Source organism: Coregonus lavaretus (genome assembly GCF_964263955.1).
Source record: "Coregonus lavaretus genome assembly, chromosome: 8".
Classification (NCBI taxonomy): Eukaryota; Metazoa; Chordata; class Actinopteri; order Salmoniformes; family Salmonidae; genus Coregonus; species Coregonus lavaretus.
In genome coordinates this window covers 47,240,592-47,266,675 of record NC_139995.1, presented here as the reverse complement: position 1 = coordinate 47,266,675, position 26,084 = coordinate 47,240,592, and the positions used below count along the sequence as shown (strand labels likewise).

At 40.6% G+C, this 26,084-nt stretch overlaps 1 long non-coding RNA gene across 1 annotated transcript; it reads right to left on the bottom strand.

Annotated features, from left to right (window-relative positions):
- Positions 1 to 4,222: 4,222 nt before the first annotated feature.
- On the bottom strand, positions 4,223 to 12,088 carry LOC311133809. The gene is made up of 2 exons (XR_014613635.1): positions 11,245 to 12,088; positions 4,223 to 5,712 (listed from the first exon to the last, which is right to left on the bottom strand). It is a non-coding gene; the product is annotated as an uncharacterized lncRNA (long non-coding RNA).
- Between the last annotated feature and the right edge of the window lie 13,996 nt (positions 12,089 to 26,084).

Below are 26,084 nucleotides of genomic sequence, written 5' to 3'. Positions count from 1 at the left end.
TTGTGAAGACTTACAGAAAACGTTTGACCTGTGTCATTGTCAACAAAGGGTATATAACAAAGTATTGAGAAACTTTTGTTATTGACCAAATACTTATTTTCCACCATAATTTGCAAATAAATTAATAAAAAATCCTACAATGTGATTTTCTGGATGTTTTTTTCTCATTTTGTCTGTCATAGTTGGCGTGTACCTATGATGAACATTACAGGCCTCTCTCATCTTTTTAAGTGGGAGAACTTGCACAATTGGTGGCTGACTAAATACTTTTTTTTCCCACTGTATATCCATCCTGCCCTGCCTTTCGAAAGTATTTGAAAGCCAAGTTAACAAACAGATCACCGACCATTTCGAATCCCACGTACCTTCTCCGCTATGCAATCTGGTTTCCGAGCTGGTCATGGGTGCACCTCAGCCATGCTCAAGGTCCTAAACGATATTATAACCGAGATCGATAAAATACAGTACTGTGCAGCCGTCTTCATCGACCTGGCCAAGGCTTTCGACTCTGTCAATCACCGCATTCTTATTGGCAGACCAAATAGCCTTGGTTTCTCAAATGACTGCCTCGCCTGGTTCACCAACTACTTCTCAGATAGAGTTCAATGTGTCAAATCGGAGGGCCTGTTGTCTGGACCTCTGGCAGTCTCTATGGGGGTGCCACAGGGTTAAATTCTCGGGCAGACTCTATTCTCTGTGTATATCAATGATGTCGCTCTTGCTGCTGGTGACTCTCAGATCCACCTCTACGCAGGCGACACCATTTTGTATACATCTGGCCCTTCATTGGACACTGTGTTAACAAACCTCCAAACGAGCTTCAATGCCATACAGCACTCCTTCCGTAGCCTCCAACTGCTCTTAAACGCTAGTAAAACTAAATGCAAGCTCTTCAATCGAACGCTGCTTGCACCCACCCGCCCGACTAGAATCACTACTCTCAGCGGGTCTGACTTAGAATATGTGGACAACTTCAAATACCTACAGTAGGTGTCTGGTTAGACCGTAAACTCTCCTTCCAGACTCACATTAAGCATCTCAAATCTCTCGTTGCCTGGCCTTCACTACATATTCGTCGCCAAACCCACTGGCTCCAGGTCATCTATAAATCACTGCTAGGCAAATCCCTGCCTTATCTTAGCTCATTGGTCACCATAGCAACACCCACCCGTAGTATGCGCTCCAGCAGGTATATCTCACTGGTCATCCCCAAAGCCAACACCTCCTTTGGCCGCCATTCCTTCCAGTTCTCTGCTGCCAATGACTAGAACGAACTGCAAAAATCTCTGAAGCTGGAGACTCTTATCTCCCTCACTAACTTTAAGCATCAGTTGTCAGAGCAGCTTACCGATCACTGCACCTGTACACAGCCCATCTGTAATTAGCCCACCCAACTACCTCATCCCCATATTGTTATTTATTTTCCTCATTTGCACCCAAGTATCTCTATTTGCACATCATCTTCTGCACATCTATCATTCCAGTGTTAATACTAAATTGAAATTATTTTGCACTATGGCCTATTTTTTGGTTGGAGTAAAGTGGGGGGGGTAAGTTATGTCACATACTATATTCATTTATAATCTCTCATAGATTTAATCTTACAGATGTGTCACATGTCACTTCTCGTAGTGTCTGAAACTGCTGTAAATGATAGATGTGCACCAATATTCTGTTCATACTACAGTTGTCAACAGATGATTGTGGAATCACAAGTCTAATTTAGCAACCAACGCTTGTCCATATGTCTTTACCTGTGAATTTCTAAAGTATTAGTAAAGAGAGAGAGAGAGAGAGAGAGAGAGCAAGAGAGAGAGAGAGATAGAGAGAGAGAGAGAGAGAGAAACAGAGAAATGAGGGGAGTGCTTGTCCGTTCAGGTGTGCATCATTATCTGTTCTATAGTTTTTTAGGGCCCTACTCCTTGTGAGATATGACCTGCATTTGACTACAACCAGTTTTGTTTAAGCACCCTCCCATGCACCTCCTCTATTCTGCACTCAATGCTTGCAGTGTAGATACATATATCATTGCTCTCTTAAAGGCCCAATGCAGTAATTTTTTATCTCAATTTCAAATCATTTCTGGGTAACAAGTACCTTACTGTGATTGTTTTCAATTAAAACGGTCAAAAATAAACTAAAAGAGCTTCTTAGGAAAGAGCAATTTATCAAGCAAGAATTTTGCTAGCGCTGTCTGGGAGTGGTCTTAGTGAGGAGGGGAACACTGAGAACTAGCTGTTGGTGGCAGAGAGATTTGGAACTCTCTTTCTTATTGGTCTATTAACTAATTAACCGCCTAGTGATGTCATCAGGCAGGCCAAAACACCATCCCACCAAAACAGGCGGAAATTTCAGGTGGTCTTTTCAAACAGCTCTTACACTAAACGGGCATTATCATCATTTAAGAAATGTCACAGTATTATTCTGACCACATAGTGTGGAAATATATATAAAACACAGGAAAATCACGTTTTTGTCTACACTGGGCCTTCAACATTGGTCTCCAGCACTACAGCTGTCTTCACTTTGCACTTTATTGTTCACCCTTTTCATTGGCCTGGCAGGCAGCCGTAGTACAGTAATAGCCATCAGGCTGACTTTACACAAACCACCATTCTCAAAACCACATACTGTATAACACTCAGCAACAAAAAACGGAGGGCTCCACCAACTCTCACCCCCGTTGAGTTGCAGAGCAGGAGTTGCTGTAGACACGAAAATAATGACACATTTATTTGGTGACAGCGTCTTTCTCTGTGTCTTTATTCCCCACAATTCAAAAAGTGCCTTCATAAATGACCAAATGAAAGTCGTGAACATAGACACTAAAAGAGCTGTTCTGCTGCCAGATGTTCCACAACTCTCAGCCGTGAAACTCGATTATTCTGCCTTAAAAACATCTCAGAAATGACCTTGACTTGATCTGCTGTGGTGTGGACAGATTTAGTATACAACACATCTAGAATAAAGTGGCTGTTTCAGTTGCTGTTGTTGTTCTGTATACAATTTCTCATGATCTCTGTCATAGATGATGCAGCCACGCTGTGCTTTGACAACGCAAGCCCCCCCATTCTCTTACACATTGAAACCGTCTCTAGGTGTACATGAGTAAACATTGATTCTATTTCATTGCCCAGAGTAGGTTTTTGGCCTCTCCGTTTCATAGCCTCACCATTGTGCCCCACTGCCTCTTCTTTTCTCATTCATTCCAAAGGACCCCTTATGACTTTATCCCCCACACCCCCACCCCCTACCACCACCCCTTTTAAAGGGTCTGTCAAACAGAACAGGACCTGCTTTGACTGTCAGTTAATTACACACCGTTTTACTCCACTATTTACCAGCCAAAGGGAGGGCCGGCGGGGTCTGCATGGGGCCTGCGTGGCATCCCCTCCATCAATGTCGGTGGGCCCATCAAAGGCCACAATGGGAATGACTCCCTTAAAGCCGTGGCGTGTCCACTACTCAAAGCCATCCATTCCTAATTACCTTCAGAGATGCCTGATAATGGCCACTTTGAAGTGGAAATGTGCCCTAATGAGAGGAGAGGAGAGGGAGGGAGGGAGGGAGGGAAGGGTAGGGAAGTAAGGAAGGAAGGAAGGAAGGAAGGAAGGAAGGAAGGAAGGAAGGAAGGAAGGAAGGAAGGAAGGAAGGAAGGAAGGAAGGAAGGAAGGAAGGAAGGAAGGAAGGAAGGAAGGAAGGAAGGAAGGGGTCCTGGAGTGAGAGGGAGTGTTATAGGGGCGCTGTCCTGGCCTGGCTGCCGCCCTCTCTCTGTGCTCATGGGAGTGAGGAGAAGTTGTAGACAGGGGCCCCGAGACGGACTCCAGGCGGGGGTCCCTCTCCATCCATCTTCCGGGCCACGGTTGGCCCCAGGCACCTGACTCCCCTGCCGTTGTTACAAGTGCCTCTATCTTTTCTCTCTTGGTCCCTCCCTCCCTCCCCCCTCTCTCTCTCTCTCTCTCTTTCTCTCTCTCTCTGTATGAAAGCCTCTGAGGAAAGGGTGACAATAGCACCGCCACTAGGTCTGACGACTGGAGTTCCCATAAGAACTACATGCCTGGCATTCTTTGCACTGTCTTGCATACTTTCACATGGTGTTGAGGTGCCTTGCAGACTGCTGAATTTGCATACAAAGCATTTTTTTTCTCACACTTTGTTATTGTTGTAGAAACATTTTACTAGATAATTAACTCAAAAATATCTCTCAAGACATCAGAGCCTGTGAATTTAAGAATTTAGACTTTATTTAAAAAACAAAGCCGAGCCTTTTTCCAAAGAGACAAAGACTGTCCCTTTTTCGCCAAGAGCTCAATTTTATAGCCACATGTACAAACATTCCTAACTTTTTTTTAGTTCGTACCACCCTCTCATTCGATCATTCTATTGGCTGCGTGCCTAGGCCCCTTCTCAAAAGCCCCTTCTTAAAAAACTAATGTAAATGCAAACCAGATGTCTAGAACAACCCCATGGCCTCAGTTTAAAAACCCCTGTAAAATAACACATCATATCCTTAATGTCTATATTCATTATTTAAACATATATCTGGATTATAAAATATCAAACATGTTCATTCTGTTTCACCATTATCATTTCATAATACATTATACAACATTTATCATTCATCATCCTCTCCAGCCCCTGAGATGATGTGCATGTGGCCATGTGTCAGGTCATAAGGTCATAAACATAAAGAAACGCAAACACTAGCTCCATTGTTACTTCTATCTCCACAGCCATCACGTCATTCACATTCCTAAACCAGCTGCAGAAGTTTTCATGAAAAACACATAATTATCTCTGCTCTGAATTCAACTGGCTCTCAATCCATAAACACTCCAAGGCATATAGATTTTCAATTTTACAACAGATCCATGCTTATTACTAATATTATTATTTTACCTTTGACCTTTCCCTACACTTACCTTCATGATACATAAAATAACACCACATATCCCCCCTTTGGGACATTATAATATTGTCCCATCAATACAAAAATTAATTACTCATATCACAAGTATTATAACAATCAAAATAATCAATATCCATATCTAATCAATTAATTGCCATGTCAACATCACTAAGCATTAATATTATAAGTTATTCAGATCAGTCAGTCCACTTATAATTTATAATCATAATCAAATGAATTACCCAAAACAACTTAAAATGACAATTCTTAATTAGTCACCTTTGTTCCATCATTCAAGTTAAAACTCTCACCTTGGCCCATCAATACTGGCCGAATGTACATGTATGTTATAATAATTCTAGCATTACCTTCCTCATAACAAGAATTACATCAGATCAGTACCCTAATGCATTGTCCAAATTACTATAAATTTAGTAGTGTATAATACCTCCTTAATCAACATACTACCTCAACTAACACTCCTTCCTCTACCGGCACTCAATCTTCTGGCGTCTTCATTATTCTTCATTATGTTGTTCATAGTTCATCTTGAATTTCCAATAGCAATGTCCCAATTCCAATGTCACACCTGAACCACCACACCTCCACCCTCATCCTGTTTTGTCCATGTGCAACCCAGTATATTGCTTTGATTTGATGCAGAAGTGGGTCGGACAGGAACATCTTCAACGCCTTTGTTGTTTCCTCTTCAGCCAAGTAGAGGATTTTTGGTTTTTATTGAGGTTTACACCGTTCTGAGCCAATTGATCTCTGCAATGCATTACGACACCATCCGTTGTAACCTCAGGAAAGGACAGATCATAACAGTTCAGTTGAGTTAATTTCCAATCCAAAACATCCCTAGTAACATCATCTACATGACAAATCATTATGTTTCACATTTTCCCTTGAATTCTTCCCAAATTATATAACCCAATTGTTTTATTGTAACATTCCTATATTTTTCTTATACTCTATTTGACATTAAGTTTCCCTTTCCTTGTTCCTATTCTAACACTTGCTTATACTTCTCTCTTCTAATAACACTTTCCCCTGGAAATCTAACACCAAATACTACATCAAATTGGTTATCTAAGTCTTGGACTGTTCTCCTTATGTCTATGATTCACTTGTCTCTTTCTTTCATTATCTTAAGGTCACCCTACCCCATGTGACTTCCCCATACTCTTTGTGCTAGTTTCTCACACACCAATACTATTTAACCCTAGTATTTTAATAGTGATCCCTTCCTGTATTTTTAGTTATAGTTCCTGCCTGTGCAAGAATCTACATTCTACTCCTGTCTATATCCCTTCTATGTCTTGTTCTTCTGCTCTTTATTATTATCATCAGTACTCCATTCCCCTTATTCTCAGGTAACTAGTCAAATACATATAAATCAATGATAAGGATATCTGGTGCATCTTGGAGATCTGGAATCTCTCAATCATCAGTTCCCTCACTCTGGTACAATGGTTAAGATGATACCCAATACTCCCCTCTATCCGTACCATCGTTGGTATAACCTGGACAACAATATGTAAGTCACTTCTGTTGTTAACCTTCCCCCATCACTAGGATCTCCGGATCAGCCAAAGTCCCTCTCAATCTATCGACATCGGTCTGTGAAAAGTGTCCTTCTATCAGCCTTCTCATAAGGAAACTCAGAGTTACTGCTGCAAAAACACAAGCACAGACACACACAAAAAACAACAATACTACCCAATGGCTGAGGTTGGAACACTCCTATAGTGGAAAACATTAATCTTAGTATCTGTCTCCACCAGTTTTACCATCATTAAGGCAGCCAACAACACCTTTCCAGCTCTTTCTTCTGTAGTCTTTTGCCATCACATAGTCTCCAGGGCACAGAAAATACTCAGATTATCCTACTCAGTTGGACATAGCTATCTTCACCCATGAAAATAAAATCTTAAGAACATTGTTATGTTAGGTGAGACACAATATGCTACTCATGTCCTCTCATCCGTCAAAAGAAGCCTTGAGATTATGAAGCACACCTGCTTCCAGCTTGTTGTAGTCCATGTATCTCATAGACAGACCACCTCTACACCATGCCTCCTATCACAAAAACAAAAATGATTTAACCTAACCCATAACACACTATTACTACTGCTTACATCCTTAATACACCTTGCATATTTCCCCACAAAACCATAATAAACCATTAAAACCTCTAATAAATCCAACTTCCCCCCTTGGACACATACATCACATCGTGATTTATGTGTACAAAAACAAAACAAAACAATATTGCCTATCAAACCTAAAATAATAACTAACTTTAAAATAACAACCCTTGAGCATATCTTTACTTAACTGTATTCCATAACACTATTCAATGAATACTTCTCATTCAGGACTAACTCTCTCACTACATCCTTGTCCTGTTTAGACTCATTTATATATAGGATTTTTCCAATTTGTAAACTTCTTCACAATTATCCTTATTTTATCCAACCCCTTAATTCAGCATGCCTCTAGAATTCATAGTGCGGTTGATCAGATCACACTATAAAGCCAGGACAGATTTCAGAGGTCATTGAAATCATTCAATGAATTGTTTCATCCTATAGTATACTACTTCTAACAACCATCAAAACCTTTCATAAATGTTGTAATTCCTTATTACAGCTCTTTTCAAAATAAATCATACATATTTACTTATCCCTCAGTAAATAACCCCCTTACATGTGTATGCCCCTTTAAGATATTTCACTTCCATCCTGTCAAAAAACCCCAAATAGAAATAAAAATCCTATACAACTAACATTTCATACTAAGTAGTTTGTTTGTGGTTATTTGAACACCATATAGTAAAACAATAACCAAACAAAAATGGCCAGGCCTTATTTATTTTTGTAACTCCCTATGACAACCTAAAAATAAAACTACTTAATTTTACTAACTAGTTCCACCCTAGCCTACAGACTTTTCTAACCTCCCAATAAAGAAATCCCCATGTTCCTGGAAGAGAAAGTATACATGTCGTTAACATATAATCATCAATCCAAAGATAGTAATTACACACAAAACATCATAAACCTATAACCCCTTTTTAGTAATTTAAACGTCGCAAACTGTTGCATCGATGTTTTCTTTTTTTTTCCCCCAAATATAAACTTATTGTTTCATAATCCAAAACCCATAAAAAGATGTCTACTTAATCCATCGAGTCAACAGCAACAACTACCTCCCCAGGTTCAATGTACTATAAACAATTTATCATTATCTGAAGTAATAAAACATCATCATAACTCACTGCTGTTTAAACAAACAATATAATGTCATAATAAAATGATCAATTATCAAATATCGTTCCTTATTCAACTATCGAGACATGTTCTTCATTAGTTAATCGTCTCCACAAAGCAATACTACCTAATAACATATTCTCATTCTCCTAAATATAAACCAATAAAACATCCAATTCACCAATATGCTATTTCAATTACTATGTTATCCTATTCGACATAGATTGGTAGGACATCTTCCCTATAATGTTATCAACGAAACCAGTAATCCACATCAATAACATCAATGTAAAAGATTTGCTTTCTGTCCCCTACTGGATTCGAACCAGGGACCCTCTGCACACATTGACAACTTTCACCATAAAAGTACCATTACCCGTCGCTCCACCAGTGCCACACAAAGCATCTACTTCCAGTTCATAGAGCAAATGACATCACCCAACGAAAACCACACTAGCTTTCACCGCTAACCAGCTAGCAATCTCCTGCCGATACCATTCCACGACCTCCCACAAACCACGCGATCCCCGTACACCTAACGTACCCATAACGTCCATTATAGCGCTCTCATGTTTCAGCAAGTTTAACATCCACAGAGAAAAAATGGAAATTCTTCAATTTTTCCTAGCAGACGAAATAAAACCACTTTCAAACAGCGTTCTGCATTTACCTCTATCATAGGGTTTAAAAACCCCACTCAACAACATTAACCATCCTAAATTGCCATAGTAACGTCATGTTTGGTTCAATATATCTATTACCATATAAGACATTCACTTCTCCATGCGTAGCAAACTATATCCTATTTCTCCTGTAATCAACTAAAATCATAGCCACACAATTAAACCATCACTCCGCCATTACAGAATGAATTAACTATCCTTGCTATGTAAGCTACAAGTAACACCAAACACTTGCTATAGTTTACCATCATATATTTAAATAATCAATTTATCCCAATCCAATGTATCTATAGACATATCCCACTATTGCCATTTGTTTAATCTAGCAAAACCTCATTCAATGACTAAAAATTACTACCACGTTGTCTCCTCTCCATTAACATTTTAGCAGATGCTCTTTTTCCAAACAACACTCACTTCGTGAGCTCATACATTCCTTTACTTATACTAGCCCCCCTTGGGAATCGAACACCCAACCCTGGCGTTGTAAGCACCGTGCTCTACCAACTGAGCTACAGCCACAGATAAGCGTATAGCGCCCTTTTCTGATAATGTTATAATTGTAGCCTATTGCATTACTTTTGTTTAAAATATACGTTTGTTCAGTCAATAAATCTAGAACCCACTATAAATGGGTGCTTATTCACTCAGCATAATAACCAAAGCTCTTTGCATCCCCTAGTTCACGTAATGAAAATACATTATGATTCTACAATTCACCAAATATTCGCATACACCACTGGTGACGCAAACCATAGAATAAAATAATAACAATTAGAATTTTGTCAAATAGATGTTTTCCATCCAACTATTCAAAATTTATTTAAATAACTATTTCAGCTCGATACAGTCAAACAAGTATGACTCTCTTTTTACCGGAAACTAATTCATGCTTTTAGTAAAATCTATTCACATCCCAACAATAGCTAAACTATACTTAGAAAACCTAGACTCTGTTCAGCGATGCAGAATCCATGCTTTATCGAAATGACAAGTTAATCCTCTTTTATTCCAATGATAATAGTCAGTAGTATTAGTATCTGGAACATACCACACTTTATCAGAAAATAGTTCTGTAGGACACAGTTCTCACACGCTCAACGTAATCAACTTAGCAGTCAACAAGTCAAACCCCACATTCATTGATTTGGAAACAGATCTAACAACCTAACCAAATGAATTATATATCTGCTTCTGAAATAATATATAGTTTATTATTATGCTTAATTCTACCACATGTCCTATGTACTCTCTCCCATTTCCACATCCACCTACGTTTTTGAACAAGTCAACACCTATAATTTTATTATTTTACGTAGTCAATTTATCATAATACTGCATTACCTCTAACGTTTCTAAATATATCGTCCAAACATACCCTAACAGATGTATCAAAATACAATGCATAGACGTCATATGACCATACCAATAAACGTGACCTGTTCCTCCAACAGGATTTATTCTACCCCTCCTGGTAACGTGAATTTTCTACACTCAGTTGGTCAATGAATACCCACGCACCATTTATTCTTCTCTTTCCTAAGTGATTGGGCACACCCTTTCTCCATCAGACAGAAGCTTCAAACAACCTCAAATAGATTTCCCTTCCTTACAGAAAGGCTATCTACTTACAGGATTTAATATTATATTCTCACTCACACAGATGAGCAGACCTACTCTATATATAACACTTTATCAAAATTTGGAAGCCCTTGTAGCTATTTAACCCGTTCACCTACTCAGGATGACCTAACTTTTTTTCCTGATAGACCCTACATAATATTGACATCATCACAACACAGGATGATTCACTACTTACCCGTACAGACCTCTAACAAAGAATTTATCATCAGAGCGGTATCCGTAAGTAATCTTGTCTGTTCAGGCCAATGGAATGCTAATTATAGCCCCCCAAAGCGGTATCCACAAGATTTCTATTTATACTACACTTTCCTAAGTGACCTGTCAATTCTGCCCTAATTTTTCTGTTACACTTCCTCAACACAGAAAAAGAAGCGGTATTACCCCAGGATTTCTGCCTACCTATGCAGTCCTCAAGACGATTAACGTCTAAAGCGGTATCTGCAGGACTTAACCTGTTATTGTCTGATCGCTCAACCAGCCGTACAACCACCCATGTCCAAATGACCCAGACAGAGCAATCAGCAAGATGAATCAACTGAATCAAATGAATCAAATCAATTGAACAGACGGTTCAGACAAACAACAGCAACATGTATTCTTAAATTCAAAAGCTCCTAGTGTCTAACTTTCTGGTTCTTAAATTTGGAGAGACCTACTTGGTATTTCTTTAGATGTTGCCGAGTCCCGGATCGGACCACACAAACTTTATACTATTTTAGTAAGAACTTCTTACCTTTTTAAAAGCGGCCGCTTTTGTTTGTATGGTCCGTCCAAGCCGTTTCACAACTGCAAATACATACCGTCACTGATCCCTATCAAGTCCCTTCGTGGTCGCCAATTATGTTGTAGAAACATTTTACTAGATAATTAACTCAAAAATATCTCTCAAGACATCAGAGCCTGTGAATTTAAGAATTTAGACTTTATTTAAAAAACAAAGCCGAGCCTTTTTCCAAAGAGACAAAGACTGTCCCTTTTTCGCCAAGAGCTCAATTTTATAGCCACATGTACAAACATTCCTAACTTTTTTTTAGTTCGTACCACCCTCTCATTCGATCATTCTATTGGCTGCGTGCCTAGGCCCCTTCTCAAAAGCCCCTTCTTAAAAAACTAATGTAAATGCAAACCAGATGTCTAGAACAACCCCATGGCCTCAGTTTAAAAACCCCTGTAAAATAACACATCATATCCTTAATGTCTATATTCATTATTTAAACATATATCTGGATTATAAAATATCAAACATGTTCATTCTGTTTCACCATTATCATTTCATAATACATTATACAACATTTATCATTCATCATCCTCTCCAGCCCCTGAGATGATGTGCATGTGGCCATGTGTCAGGTCATAAGGTCATAAACATAAAGAAACGCAAACACTAGCTCCATTGTTACTTCTATCTCCACAGCCATCACGTCATTCACATTCCTAAACCAGCTGCAGAAGTTTTCATGAAAAACACATAATTATCTCTGCTCTGAATTCAACTGGCTCTCAATCCATAAACACTCCAAGGCATATAGATTTTCAATTTTACAACAGATCCATGCTTATTACTAATATTATTATTTTACCTTTGACCTTTCCCTACACTTACCTTCATGATACATAAAATAACACCACATTATCAAGCTCTTTGTCTGATTTGCTTACCTTATTAATGTTCTTTTTTTGCCCAATCTTTAATCTTCTAATTTCATCTGATTTGGTTTTGTTCTCAATAAAAGTCTATGCTTAATATTGACATAAATCGGACATACAATCTAACTTCCTAAAGCATATCCTTACACACAACAAATGAGATTTAATAAGATGACAAATCCTACAGGTTTAACACCCACATTTACTGAACAGAATGCCTACAAAAGGATATCTAAATCACAACATACAATACAACCGGCACTTTCTAACTTGATATAACCTAACAATAGGGCTGGATGAACCTTTTGGGTTGCCACACCAGCGGAACCTTTCTAGTTCAAAAATTTTCCTCAAGGAACCCCTCTGAAAAGGTATTAGAGGAACCCCTAGTTAAAGGTTCAAACCGGAACCTTTTTGTGATGGGAGGGGTTCAATTTTGAACCTTTTTAATAAAATATTGTAGAGGTAGCAGCCTATCAGATTGGAGGCGTGGCTTATTGGAGGCATGGCGTTCATATAGTTATTTTTGGTCACACGTTAGCATAAAAGTAATTCCTGTTCATATTACGTTTGTACACTGCAAATAATAAAATGTCCTTGAATATTTTGGCATATTACATATTATTTTTATATGTTTTTCGTATTTTTTATGTTTACCCTTTTTTTCTCCCCAATTGGTAGTTACGATCTTGTCTCATCGCTGCAACTCCCCAACGGACTCGGGAGAGGCAAAAGTCGAGAGTCATGCGTCCTCCGAAACAGGACGCACTGCTTCTTAACACACTGCTCACTTAACCCGGAAGCCACCCGCACTAATGTGTCGGACGAAACACTGTCCAACTGACAACCGAAGTCAGTTTGCAGGCTCCCGGCACGCCACAAGGAGTCACTAGAGCATGATGAGCCAAGGAAATCCCCCCGGCCAATCCATCCCCTAACCCGGAAGACGCTGGGCCAATTGTGAGCCGCCCCATGGGACACCCGGTCACTGCCAATAATACATATTCTAATATAATATTAATATAGCTGATTACATATAGTAATAAAGTGGTAACTATTCCAACTTTGGGATTTGTATAGGCTCTTGAGGAACTCATACACCTCATTGAAGCTGCAAAACTGTCAGTTTCCAATCTTAACATATTATGACAATACAACAGAACAGATTAACTGGAATGACATTTTTTGGGTGGCCAAAAAATATATATCTTAAAGCCACACCCCTAATAAGCCACGCCTCTGCTCCAGGGTTCCTCCAGGAACCCGTTGCTTCATTGAACCATTAAAGTTCCTCCAAGAAACCCTCAACTAACCAAAGGTGCAAATGTGAACCATTGACTAGCAATGGTTCCTTGAGGAACTCCAGGGTTCCTTGAGTCTCCACTATTCCTCAGAGTGTAGTGTTAAGGCTATAGAGGCAAGAATCAAGCTAGTCATCCCCTCCTATGAAACCAGAGTTTTCAGCAGTTAATAAGAGCCTCAATTATGTTGCGACCTGCCCTCGTTACACCATAAAAGCGCCATGCTCAGTTGGTAGAGCATGGCGCTTGCAACGCCAGGGTTGTGGGTTCGTTTCCCACGGGGGGCCAGTATGAAAAAAAATGTATGCACTCACTAACTGTAAGTCGCTCTGGATAAGAGTGTCTGCTAAATAAAAATTAAATAATAAAACAGAACCTGGTGGGATAATGAAAGACAAAGTTAACTGTAATCTCCCTTTATCTGGCAAAATCATCCATTGTGATCCACATCGGGTTGTTTTCTATGGCCTGCCAATTTAAAGGAACTCTCTCCTCAGACAAAGACCAGAGCCACTGGGTTTTAAATGACAATGCTTTCAGGAATCAGTCAGTATCTACTACCAGAGCTCAGGCCTGCTTGTCTGCTCTGTTTGCCTGTACTAATATCCTGGAAAGCAATCGGTGTTGATACAACACAAAAGGAAAAAGTGATCAGAAGGGAGGAGAGGATAGAGAGGCTTACAAGGAATATTAATGTAGAAAATGTGCAATAGTATAGTATAGTCACACCCATACAGAAGACAGATCCTGAAACAAATGGCAAAGATCTTATAAAGAGGTGGGTGTGACAGGCTTCAAGGGCGTGTCACCCCAGTTCATTGCATGCAGGTGAAGCGTGGAGGTAAAGTGTGGAAGTGAAGCATGGAGGTGAAGCGTGGAGGTGAAGCATAATTCCCATGCATGCCAGTATGAGACCCAGTGGCCATACCGGGGTGGCGTACTTGAGCACTGGCCTGACAAAGCAGGTGTACACTGTCAATAGGTTCTCAGAGGGAAATTCAAAGGTGAGAGCATCCTTAAGACTGTGTATGGTTTCTGTAACCGGTCATTAAAGTGAGAAATGACCTTAAGTCGCACACGTCATTATTCTTAATCATAACTCAATCATTTACGTTAGAACTGAATGATAATACAGTATGTTCTGTCTCTGTCTGCTGCCTGTGCAACATTTTCAGGGGTTCCTTGCAGTCACAATCCCCTGTCCTTTAGGAAACCCTCAGAGGCCGTCACGTCAAAACATGAAGGGAGGGAAACAAGCGGCCAGAGGGAGCTGCTTCCATCTAACTATGGGCTCTAGTCTAGTTGGTAATCAGGACAAGCTGTGCGAAGACTTGGCCACGATCCAGAAAAGCCCAACCACAATTTCTGTCTCTGAGTGGGAAGATGAGGAGAAATAGTAGAAAGAAAACGGGGGAAAAATAAAAAGAAATTCAACTGGAAGAGATCCTTGTGATGTTTAGGGAGAAAGCAAGCCACAGGTCTAGATGGTGGGGTCGGGGTGGTATGGAGGCGTGCATCAATTAATTTTTTTGCTGACGCGAGCCTCTGGAAAACAGAGAAGCTACTCATCAGCTTCTAGGTCAGAAAGAGCCCAAATTGACTGTGTGACATACAGAGAGGGCTCAATGCGAAAGCCAAAAAGGCAGTTTCCAAAACGGTCATGGTTGAAGCCAGTATTCACAGCAGATTTCCGGCCACAGTGCCCTGTCTAAGTCCCCTGATTATTTTCTGGTTCAGGGGTTGCTTCAATTCAAAGGCCTTCTCTACTCTCATCTATGATTTGGTCTTTTTAAGGGGTCTATATTTCATTGGAGAAACACACAAAGACCAGAAATTAAATTGAAAGTGACTATCACACAGGGTCGACTGTATTCAGTTGCTGTACAGTGTATACCTCAGTCCGCAGTCTGTCTAACATAGCCTACTAATACAAGTGTTTGCTGAGTGTGTTTTTGCAATAGAGGCATATAAATCTATATACACAATGTGATGAGTGTGATGGAAGGAGTCAGGCGCAGGAGGGTAATCAACGAATACAGAGTTTATTCCTTCGTGGACACACAAATGCGCTCAAATAGCAATCACCAACACAGGGGAAACTCTCATCCCTGGCAAATACACTGTAATGGTAGAATCCAATAATACATAGGCACAGGGGAAAATCTACCCTGGCAACAAAATGTACGAGTAGCTCCACCGAGCTACACTACTCTCACAAATAATAATCACCCACAAGGACAAGGGGGCAGAGGGAACACTTATACACGGACTAATGAGGGGATTAGAACCAGGTGTGTGTGATTGACAAGACAAAGGTGATGATGATTGGGGCGGCAGTGGTTAGTAAGCCGGTGACGACGAAGCCTGCCCGAACAAGGAGTGGAGACGTGACACACAAAGGCTGAACTTCTACCTTGATAAATTCCCTAGTTCAAATCTTCACTAGTTTATTAAGCAGGGGGTGGTCTACAACACAACATGTAATAAAGGATCTTATTTCAGAGGATAAAATAAAAAAAATCTGCCCTATCAATTTTGTCTAGTCAGACCTAGAGGTGCAAACAACCATTGTAATATTTGTAGATGGCCTAGTGAAAAATGGGCAAAGGAGTGCTATTTTGTTATAGTTAGAGATTGTGCTAGATCTTGCACCAAAGGACATCACAGAGCAAAGGGACGGCACAACAGTGAGTGAGGGAAGACATATCAAACTTTGAGATAACATAAACCGCAAAGCGCTAGTCATCGGGAGATAAAATATAAAAATGAGCTATTCCGACAAAGGAAAAACATATCTGTTTCACAAAGTACCATTCACTGTCCTCATCCTCCATCCACCCCTTGTCTCCTATGAACCATTTGATGAAAGAGAAAACCTCATCATAAAATTGAATAAACCATCTTCCAAGGTTGAATTATTGTAATTACGTGTAATTGACTGTTTGGCAGCATAGTCATTTCCTCCTCAGATCCAGCATCACTTTGTTCTTTGCCTAGCCACGGACTGACCTTCTCCGGTTGCAGTCTGTTCATGAATGACTCTGACATGACACAGAATGGAGCTGGCTCGGCTCTGAGGGACGGCCACGCTATATTGTCACAAGATGAGTTACTTTCTTACCAATACCATATGGTTCTATTCAAGTTTTCGGGTCCTCTCTCTCATTCTGCCTATTTATAAATATGTTGAGTCTCTCACAAAGATTTGGCCTGAGGGAGCCTGAGGATAAGAATAGGAGAAACCATGTAAACACAACATTAGTTAGAGTTTAGTTTCTCTGTACAGCAGAGGGCTTCGGTTCTGCAGCCAGCAATTGACCCGAAAGTGTCCACATATATCAGTCACTGTTTTCTTAATGTTACTCAGGTCATTTTTCATGAAGTGAAGCCTACTATGCATTCCCAGGAACAAAAGACTACAACTTTTACTGACCTCAAATGGGCCAATGGCAGTCGTGGAAGATTGGATGAATTGACTGTGCTGTTCAGCATCATGCGATGACTTGTCTTAACTTGTCCCATCTGCTCTAATTAATCAAAGATTCAACATACAATAGCTCATAAAGTTTGATAGAGTAATATTCCAGCATCATAACTCATAAGGAAGATAAATATTATGCTACACCTTGTGCTCTGATGTTTGACTACAGTCACACGTTCTGTATCTAACCTGTGTAACCAACAATGCACTGAACACTGTAGCTACCGCTGACACAATGTTTCCCAATGACTTCAGTAAATAACCTTAATTACCTAAATCATTTCATACCTCATCTTATGTCAAAGCTATCCTATTATGGTGAGGCAATGGGACAATCTATGATTCATTCTTTATTTTCATTTACCTTCGAATGGTTTTGTGTCATAGTGAATGAACACTGTTGTGTCATGACAGATGGCAATTGGCTGACCACTGTGCTTATTTAGTTGTTACAGACACCTTGCCAGAGACATGACAAGGCGTACAGTAGCTGCACTCCAGGCAAAAGTGGGTTGAGTCAACATTGTTTCAGCGTTATTTCAACTCGCCTTATCAACATAATCACACTGCGTCGATGTGGCTAGTTGGTTAGAACTTGCAAGTCATCAGTGGAAATAGGTTTTGTCTACCCCAGGTGTCAACCACAAATAAACAATATGGTTTTGAGGTTTGATTGATTTCCAGTTGAATTCTGCAGATTTTTTTTTATTCTAAAATTGATGCAATACATCAAATGGCTGCATTTAAAATTGAATGAATGAATGCCACTAACAATGAATGCCACTAACATAAAACTCAAATCCTTTTGTGATTAACAACTATAATGCGTTCATTGGTACACCACCTCTGTAAAATAACTCAGTGTTCCTTGCATGATGAATGAAGGTTGTGCTTTCATACAAAGTATCACGTTGCTATTGAGGATGTCAGGCAGCCATTTTCTTATGATTGCTTGATGAAAGGTATAATTTGGACCTGCCTTGGTAACTCAAATGCCTCAAATGCCATATTACCGGGGAATGTGAAAAGTGTCAATGCAAAAAATTATGCAATTTTCTGTTGGGCTTAATTACAAAGGGGATTCCCTTTCATTGGTGGGGCAATTGCTGTCCATTTTTGAGGACCGACTATTCCTATGAATGAATGAATGAATGAAGACGCAAATTATCTGCTCTGCCTTGATATATTGTCATATATACTCTCTGATGGTGTTATCTTTTTACATCAAAATGTAGACAAAATGTAGACAACATATTGCACATTGGGCCTATTATAGTTTTAAGTTCCCAGAGTAAGGTGTGTAGCAGATGAAAAACTGATGTTATTGGAGACAATTAAGAAATTATATTCTGGCTTCTTAATGAAAATAGGCAATTAAACGATTGGAAAGTTCGTATTCATATCAAGCATTTTGTTTGTGCGTGTGTTAAACCATACAGACAATCAAGCGAGTATAGGGATACTTTGTTGTTGAACCTCATGCAGGTTTTCTTTCATTTTTTAGAAAACAAACTAACATATAAATGACAGTTAATCCAGAGAGTGACAGCAGCGCGACTGCAGTCTATTGGTAAAGTCTGGTAATGGGCAATGCCCTTTTTAATCTAAATAAAGTTAAGCATTTGTAAATGGAAAATCATCTGCTAACCTACAGTATATGGTTTAACGACAGATTATTTGTTCATTTGATCTGCTGAGCTATAAGTCCGTTCTTATTTTCCAGCACACTGTATGTCGCTAACCTTGCATGCAGTGATTTAGAATACTGTACATGCAAAACAGGCACCAGTTATTATGGCATTACACGTTACATTTTTACATTACAATATACAGTACTAACCAGACAGACATACTGTATATTCACATGCCTGGGAGTACAACTCGTAATTGATCATACACTCTTTTGTTACTATTCTCAAAAAACAAAGTGTCAACATGAATAGTATGGGGGTTTACAGGGATTGGGGTCTGGGTACCTGACAGCTATCCTTGTGCCAACTCAGTTCATCTATGACCCAACTCTCTGAAATGACTTCCATGACTTCCTTTCCTCACCTCCTTGCTGTCATGACAGTTGATCTGAGAGGATTAGATGGCTTAAATCACCACCGCTGCTCTCACCTGTCAAACCCTGTCAGACCATGGGTCACGAAGGGAAGAAGACGGAGAAAGGAGGTCATTGTAAGAGTATTGGGAGGGACTAAACCAAGAGTTGATTCGTCAGCCTCTGAGCCTGGAGGGGTGTGGCGAGTGGCGACTAAGCAGCCACCTCAAAGTCAGTTGCCCTAACAGGTAATTGGTTTCCATCAGATTTAGCTGCATGGAATTCTTCAGGAGCTTGTGGAAACTAAAGGAAGCCATTAACTCAAACCAGGGAAGGTGTTGGTTATAGTGGACATTCTTGGCATTCTAGAAAAGGTATTTGAACATCCATTTCAGTCTATGGATGATGAAGAAACTCAACTTCATCTTGGGTTTAGATAGTTAAGAATGTTTCAGCTATTATCAGGGAAAGGTTTCCTACCATATTCCTAACTCTACCTTTTAGGAATTATGTGTTAATGTTCTGAAATACTTCTTCATATACAGTGCCTTCAGAAATTATTCATACCTCTTGACTTATTCCACATTTTGTTGTGTTACAGCCTGAATTCAAAATGGATTACATTTATTTTTTTCACCCATCTACACACAATACCCCATAATGGCAAAGTAAAAACATGTTTTTAGAACATTTTCCTAATTTATTGAAAATGAAATACAGAAATATTTAATTTACATAAGTATTCACACCCCTGAGTCAATACATCAGGGGTTACAGCCGTGAGTCTTTCTGGGTAAGTCTCTAAGAGCTTTGCACACCTGGATTGTACAATATTTGTGTTGTGTTGGATTTGCCCCAAACATAACACTTTGTATTCAGGACATAAAGTTAATTTCTTTATCACATTTTTTGCCATTTTACTTTAGTGCCTTATTGCAAACAGGATGCATGTTTTGGAATACAGGCTTCCTTCTTTTCACTCTGTCATTTAGGTTATTATTGTGGAGTAACTACAATGTTGTTGATCCATCCTCAGTTTTCTTCTATCACAGCCATTAAAATCTGTAACTGTTTTAAAGTCACCGTTGGCCTCAGGGAGGAAACCACTCAAGGATTTCACCATCTCTGTCAACTGAGTTAGGAAGGACGCCTGTATTTATCTAGAGACTGGGTGTGTTAATACACCATCCAACGTGTAATTAATAACTTCACCATGCTCAAAGGGATATTCAGTGTCTGCTTTTTTTTTTTTACCCATCTACCAAAAGGTGCCCTTCTTTGCGAGGCATTGGAAAACCTCCCTGGTCTTTGTGGTGGAATCTGTGTTTGAAATTCACTGATCGACTGAGGGACCTTACAGATAATTGTATGTGTGGGGTACAGAGATGAGGTAGTCATTCAAATATAATGTTAAACACTATTATTGCAGACAGAGTGAGTCCATGCAAACTTAGTATGTAACTTGTTAAGCACATTTGTACTCCTGAATTATTTAGGCTTGCCATAACAAAGTGGTTGAATACTTATGGACTCAAGACATTACAGCTTTCAATTTTTTATTAATTTGTAAACATTTCTAAAAACATAATTCCACTTTGACATTATGGGGTATTGTGTGTAGGCCATTGACAAAATAGTTCAGGCTATAACACAACAAAATGTGGGAAAAGTCAAGGGTTGTTAATGCTTTCTGAAGGCACTGTATTCAAATACATATGATGCTGATGTAAAAAGGGCTTTATAAATAAATGTGATTGATTGATATCCAAAACATGAGATGAACCAGCAAACAATATCCACCCCAAAACGTTGTCTTCTAATCCTAAAACCATTCCAACCGTTCAGAAACAGGAGGAAGGATATAGCTGCAGGGACCAAAGGGAAGGGCCTTTGATATAATCTAACCATGTTGAAACAGTCAATAGATGAGCCCTCTGAAGATAAAGTGGCCAGGACTGACAGTCCAGATAATGGTCCAGAAATAGAAAGTGAAGATTAAGGGTAAGAGTTAAGGCTCCTTTTCAGAGAGTTAAGTGGTCTGCCCAGAGGCCACTCAACAACATGGTTCATCTGTCACACAGAGAGAGTGACTGAATACTATCACCAAGCTTTGCTTCTCTCTCTTGTCAAAATAAAGATATATATATCAGGATATTGATCTACACAGCATAACATTCATTTTTTTATTTTGGCAGTTTGTGGATTTCATATCACATGGTACTGTAAGTCAAACCCACTAAAATCTTGTAGATGACCATGAGATTTTTGAATTTATACTAAAATGCTAGAAGGTGCAATTGATAGAATATTTTCACAAAATCTGCAGTTGATAGCCTGTACGTTGAATGTAATAGCAGGATATCTTGTTGTCCTGCTCATCAGCCTACTATACATTGTTATAGACATGGTAAAGCGGAGTTTGTATGTTGTTATGATGAGAAAGGATTTGCCTGCAAATAAAAAGTAAAATAATTAACAGTGGTACAGGAGGCTATAGTAACCTGACATAAAACATACAGTAACTGTCACATCTATCATGCCATTGCAAAGCAGCTTTGAAGTAGGCCTAATAGTGTTAGTGTAAATAGTTTACTTTAAATGTTTGTCTATATATTCCAATATGGTTATTTCTCCTCTGGGCAATCTTTACACAAACTGAGGCAGCTTAACCCGTTGTCCTAGAGTCAAAATGACCCGCCACTGTGTTGAACCAACTTTATTTATTTTTTATATTTTTTGGATCATTTGTGAGAAGGAGGCAGTGATACTTTCTTTAAAGTCTCACTGCCTCCTTCTCACAAATGATCCCAAAAATATAAAAATTAAATAAAGTTGGTTCAACACAGTGGCGGGTCATTTTGACCCTAGGACAACGGGAGGGTTAAGTTAACAGCAACTACCAGAACTCTTCAAGAATGCATGATTTTCCTCTATTTGGAATACCATTTTTGGATACCCCTCAAATGAACATATGGGCGTCAAACCACCAGTCACAGTCGTGTCCATATAGCCTCAGTTCATGAAAGGAGCCTCTCTTTTGACAGGCAATGCTTGTGGAGGGGGAAAAACGGCTGACATGTAAGCAGCTAAGTGCTGAAGCTGCAGAAGAGACAGTCACAGCGCTCTGTAACAGTCTGGCGCAACACTAACAAAGGAAATGAGCAAACCGCTCAGCAAATAACAGTATTTTATTCGACACTTTGGGCCCCTCCCTCCACTTACATCTGGGTGCCAAACCAAATGAAAAATATTATGTACAAATTACTACATTCGTCTAGACAGGACATTATTTTAGTTTTACTTACCTTGGCAACGTTGTAGTGTAATTTTTATAAATATGTATATTGGTGTATGTCAAACATTTACAGCGTCCAAATGTGCACTTAAGCATAAATTACATAGCCTACTTCAACCATAGCAATTAAATTACTTTTTGAACAATACAGAACTATTCATATTTACATTTTACATTTTAGTCATTTAGCAGACGCTCTTATCCAGAGCGACTTACAGTTAGTGAGTGCATACATTTTTCATTCTGGCCCCCCATGGAAAACGAACCCACAACCCTGGCGTTGCAAGCGCCATGCTCTACCAACAGAGCTACAGCATATGCTGAAGAAGGCTCAGGATCCCAAATTCTACTGTGCACATATGTAAGAATCCTAAAGCAGCACTCCTACCAAATATTTAATAACTAACCCAAGATAGACCACAGCCTGTCGTTTCCAATGGGAGCAAATGAACAAGCAAGGAGGTGGGCAGAGCCAAGCACGAGATAGCGATATATTTGCATATTTCCGTTAGGGAACGCCTACTCTGTGAAGTGCGCGTTATGTATGGTACGACGTGCTGTACGTCGTACTGTACGTTGTTATGGTTTACGACAGTGTGCTGCTTTACGGATGAATGGGTTGTCAGAATGAGTGGCACATGTCATTAAACGACAGAGTGATGTACAATGTGAAACTGTGCAGATGTGTGTTCTTCTACAGCTAGGCTAGATATAACATTGGCGACGAAGATGGCTGAATTCAGTTTACCACCGCCAGCACCATTCCTCGCCGTGCCTGGCGAACCTCCAGTCCCGTGGAATAACTGGCTTGACAGTTTTAACACTTATCTCGAAGCTATGGACTTTTCTACAATCTCCGACAAGCGGTGGACAGCACTGCTCCGTCACTGCCTTGGTACAGAGGGACAGAGGATTTCAGAGCGCTTGGATCGGCTCCTACATTCACTGCTGCAGTCAGCCTCCTACGGAACCACTTCGTCGGGAAAGAGCGAGTGCTCCTCCGACGCTACCGGCTACGGAAGAGACACCAACGGCCGGGTGAGTCCATTCAAAGCTACGTGGCTAATCTGAGGGATTTGGCTAGCTCTTGTAACTACGGGACACTTCAGGACGAGATCATCAGGGATCAGTTGATAGAGGGGACGTTATGTGAAAAGACAAGGGAGAAACTACTTTTGGAATCGGATAATTTACAACTAGATGGAGCTATTAAAATAGCACTCCAGGTTGAAGCGGCGTTGGAATGCTCTACTATGCTAACAGACAGCTCTGCAGCATACACTCGGCCCCCAGCCATTCTCACACAGCAGCTTCAGCCCGAGCAGGCGCACTACAACGATCACGCGCTGCGCACGCCCTCCCACATCGATAGCTGCATGGACACAGACACCGGCATGCCCGTGCAGCAGGCACACAGACAAACAAACAGAAGTAGCTGTGGCAACTGCGGGGCTAGCTCTCACAACTCAAGGGCTTCAAACTGCCTAGCCCGTGGGAAAATATGCAAGAACTGTTCAAAATACAATCACTTTGCGAAAGTGTGACGTTCTGCCCCAGCTACTAGCTCCACCCAGAACAGGCCCTTAGTTTCATCTCACTCTCAACATGAACACACGGAAATCTGAACTGTCTCCACCAACCATGTGTCTTTCAGGACATGCACTGTGCAGCTGGGCGAGGTGGGTTTTCCTTTGCTGCTGGATACTGGCGCTGCGGTGTCGTTGCTCAACCTTGCCACTTACTACAAGTTTTTCAGTCACCTACCACTCCAACAGCCCTCCACTGCCCTGTGTGAGTACGGTAGATCCAATATAGACATTGTAGGCACCCTCCAGGTCCCAGTACACTACGGCACCAAGCATCTGCCATCATTCACATTTCATGTTGCAAAGCAGGGTGCCAACCTCCTGGGCCTCGACCTCTTCACAGGCTTGGGATTCACACTGAGAGATGACAGTGGGTCAGCTATCCACCAGGTTACCTGCACATGGCAACAGAACTGGCCAACTCTGTTTGATGGACTGGGCTGCCTCACAGCCTTTACTCACAGGCCCCTAGTGAATCCGGAAGTGACCCCAGTCATGCAGCCCCTGTTGCGCATTCCCTTTGCACTGCGTGATGACGTCACAAAAGATCTCCAGTCACAGTTGGATGCAGGCATCATTGAGCCAGTCAACGCTGCCCCCTGGATTTCAAACTTGGTCACTGCAACCAAAAAGTCAGGTGGAATCCGGACCTGTGTGGATCTCCGTGCTGTGAACAAGGCCGTTGTCCCGGATAAGTACCCCTTGCCTACAGCTGAGGAGCTGACCGCACAATTTCATGGCTCCACGATTTTCACGAAGCTTGACCTTCGTCAGGGTTATCTTCAGGTACCCCTCCATGCAGCTAGCAGAGACCTCAAGGCCTTTGTCACACATGCTGGCGTGTTCAGATATACACGCATGCCTTTTGGACTTAGCTCCGCCCCCAGCTGCTTCCAGAAGGTGATGAGCACCATCCTCGCTGGAATACCTGGGGTGGCGGTCTATCTGGATGACATCGTGGTCCACGGCCCTGACCTCCACATCCATGATTATCGACTCCACAGAGTATTCAGTGCTCTACTGCGGAACAACCTGACCCTTAACGGTGGAAAGTGCACCTTTGCAGCTCCAGCCTTCGAGTTTGTGGGGTTCCGCCTGTCGGCCAAAGGCATTGCCCCACTCATGTCGAACACTCCTCCACCACTACCACCCGAGCCCCAGCCTCTGTGGCCTCCCCAAGGGCCAGAGCCACAAGCGGTGGCGGTTGAAGAAAGGCCTATGCGGGCACGAACTCGCCCTGCTCATCTGGGGGACTACTTAACCTCTTTTCATTCTTAGGCTCCGTTAGGTGTCTTAGTCAACCTCCAGGTTAATGGACTGAACTGGCTAGTTTGGAGAGTCCTTCCGTTTAAGGGTTAATGTTTATTTCTTACAGGTATCACTCTAGGTTCTTGCCTTATGGTCATTTTATATATGGTACCAGTCCCTGGTTTTGGAAAGGGGGGGGAATTGTTATGGATGGTACGACGTGCATTACATCGTACTGTACGTTGTTATGGTTTACGACAGTGTGCTGCTTTACGGATGAATGGGTTGTCAGAATGAGTGGCACATGTCATTAAACGACAGAGTGATGTACAATGTGAAACTGTGCAGATGTGCGTTCTTCTACAGCTAGGCTAGATATAACAGTGCGGGTGTGCAATAACTCAATTCACCCGTGCACTCCTTCAAAACAATGCTTTTTTTTTTTACTTTGGCAAAGTGTAAAAAGTCTACAAAAAAAATAAATAATAATAATTTAGGGGGTAGATCAGCTTTAATATTGCAGATAGATTGTAACTTCTATCAATGTAATTGTCTGCATCACTTCCAATCCCCCATATGTTTTTTTTCTTTTTCTCGCATATATATATATATACACTGCTCAAAAAAATTAAGGGAACACTAAAATAACACATCTGAATGAATGAAATAATCTTATTAAATACTTTTTTCTTTACATAGTTGAATGTGCTGACAACAAAATCACACAAAAATTATCAATGGAAATCTAATTTATCAACCCATGGAGGTCTGGATTTGGAGTCACCCTCAAAATTAAAGTGGAAAACCACACTACAGGCTGATCCAACTTTGATGTAATGTCCTTAAAACAAGTCAAAATGAGGCTCAGTAGTGTGTGTGGCCTCCACGTGCCTGTATGACCTCCCTACAACGCCTGGGCATGCTCCTGATGAGGTGGCGGATGGTCTCCTGAGGGATCTCCTCCCAGACCT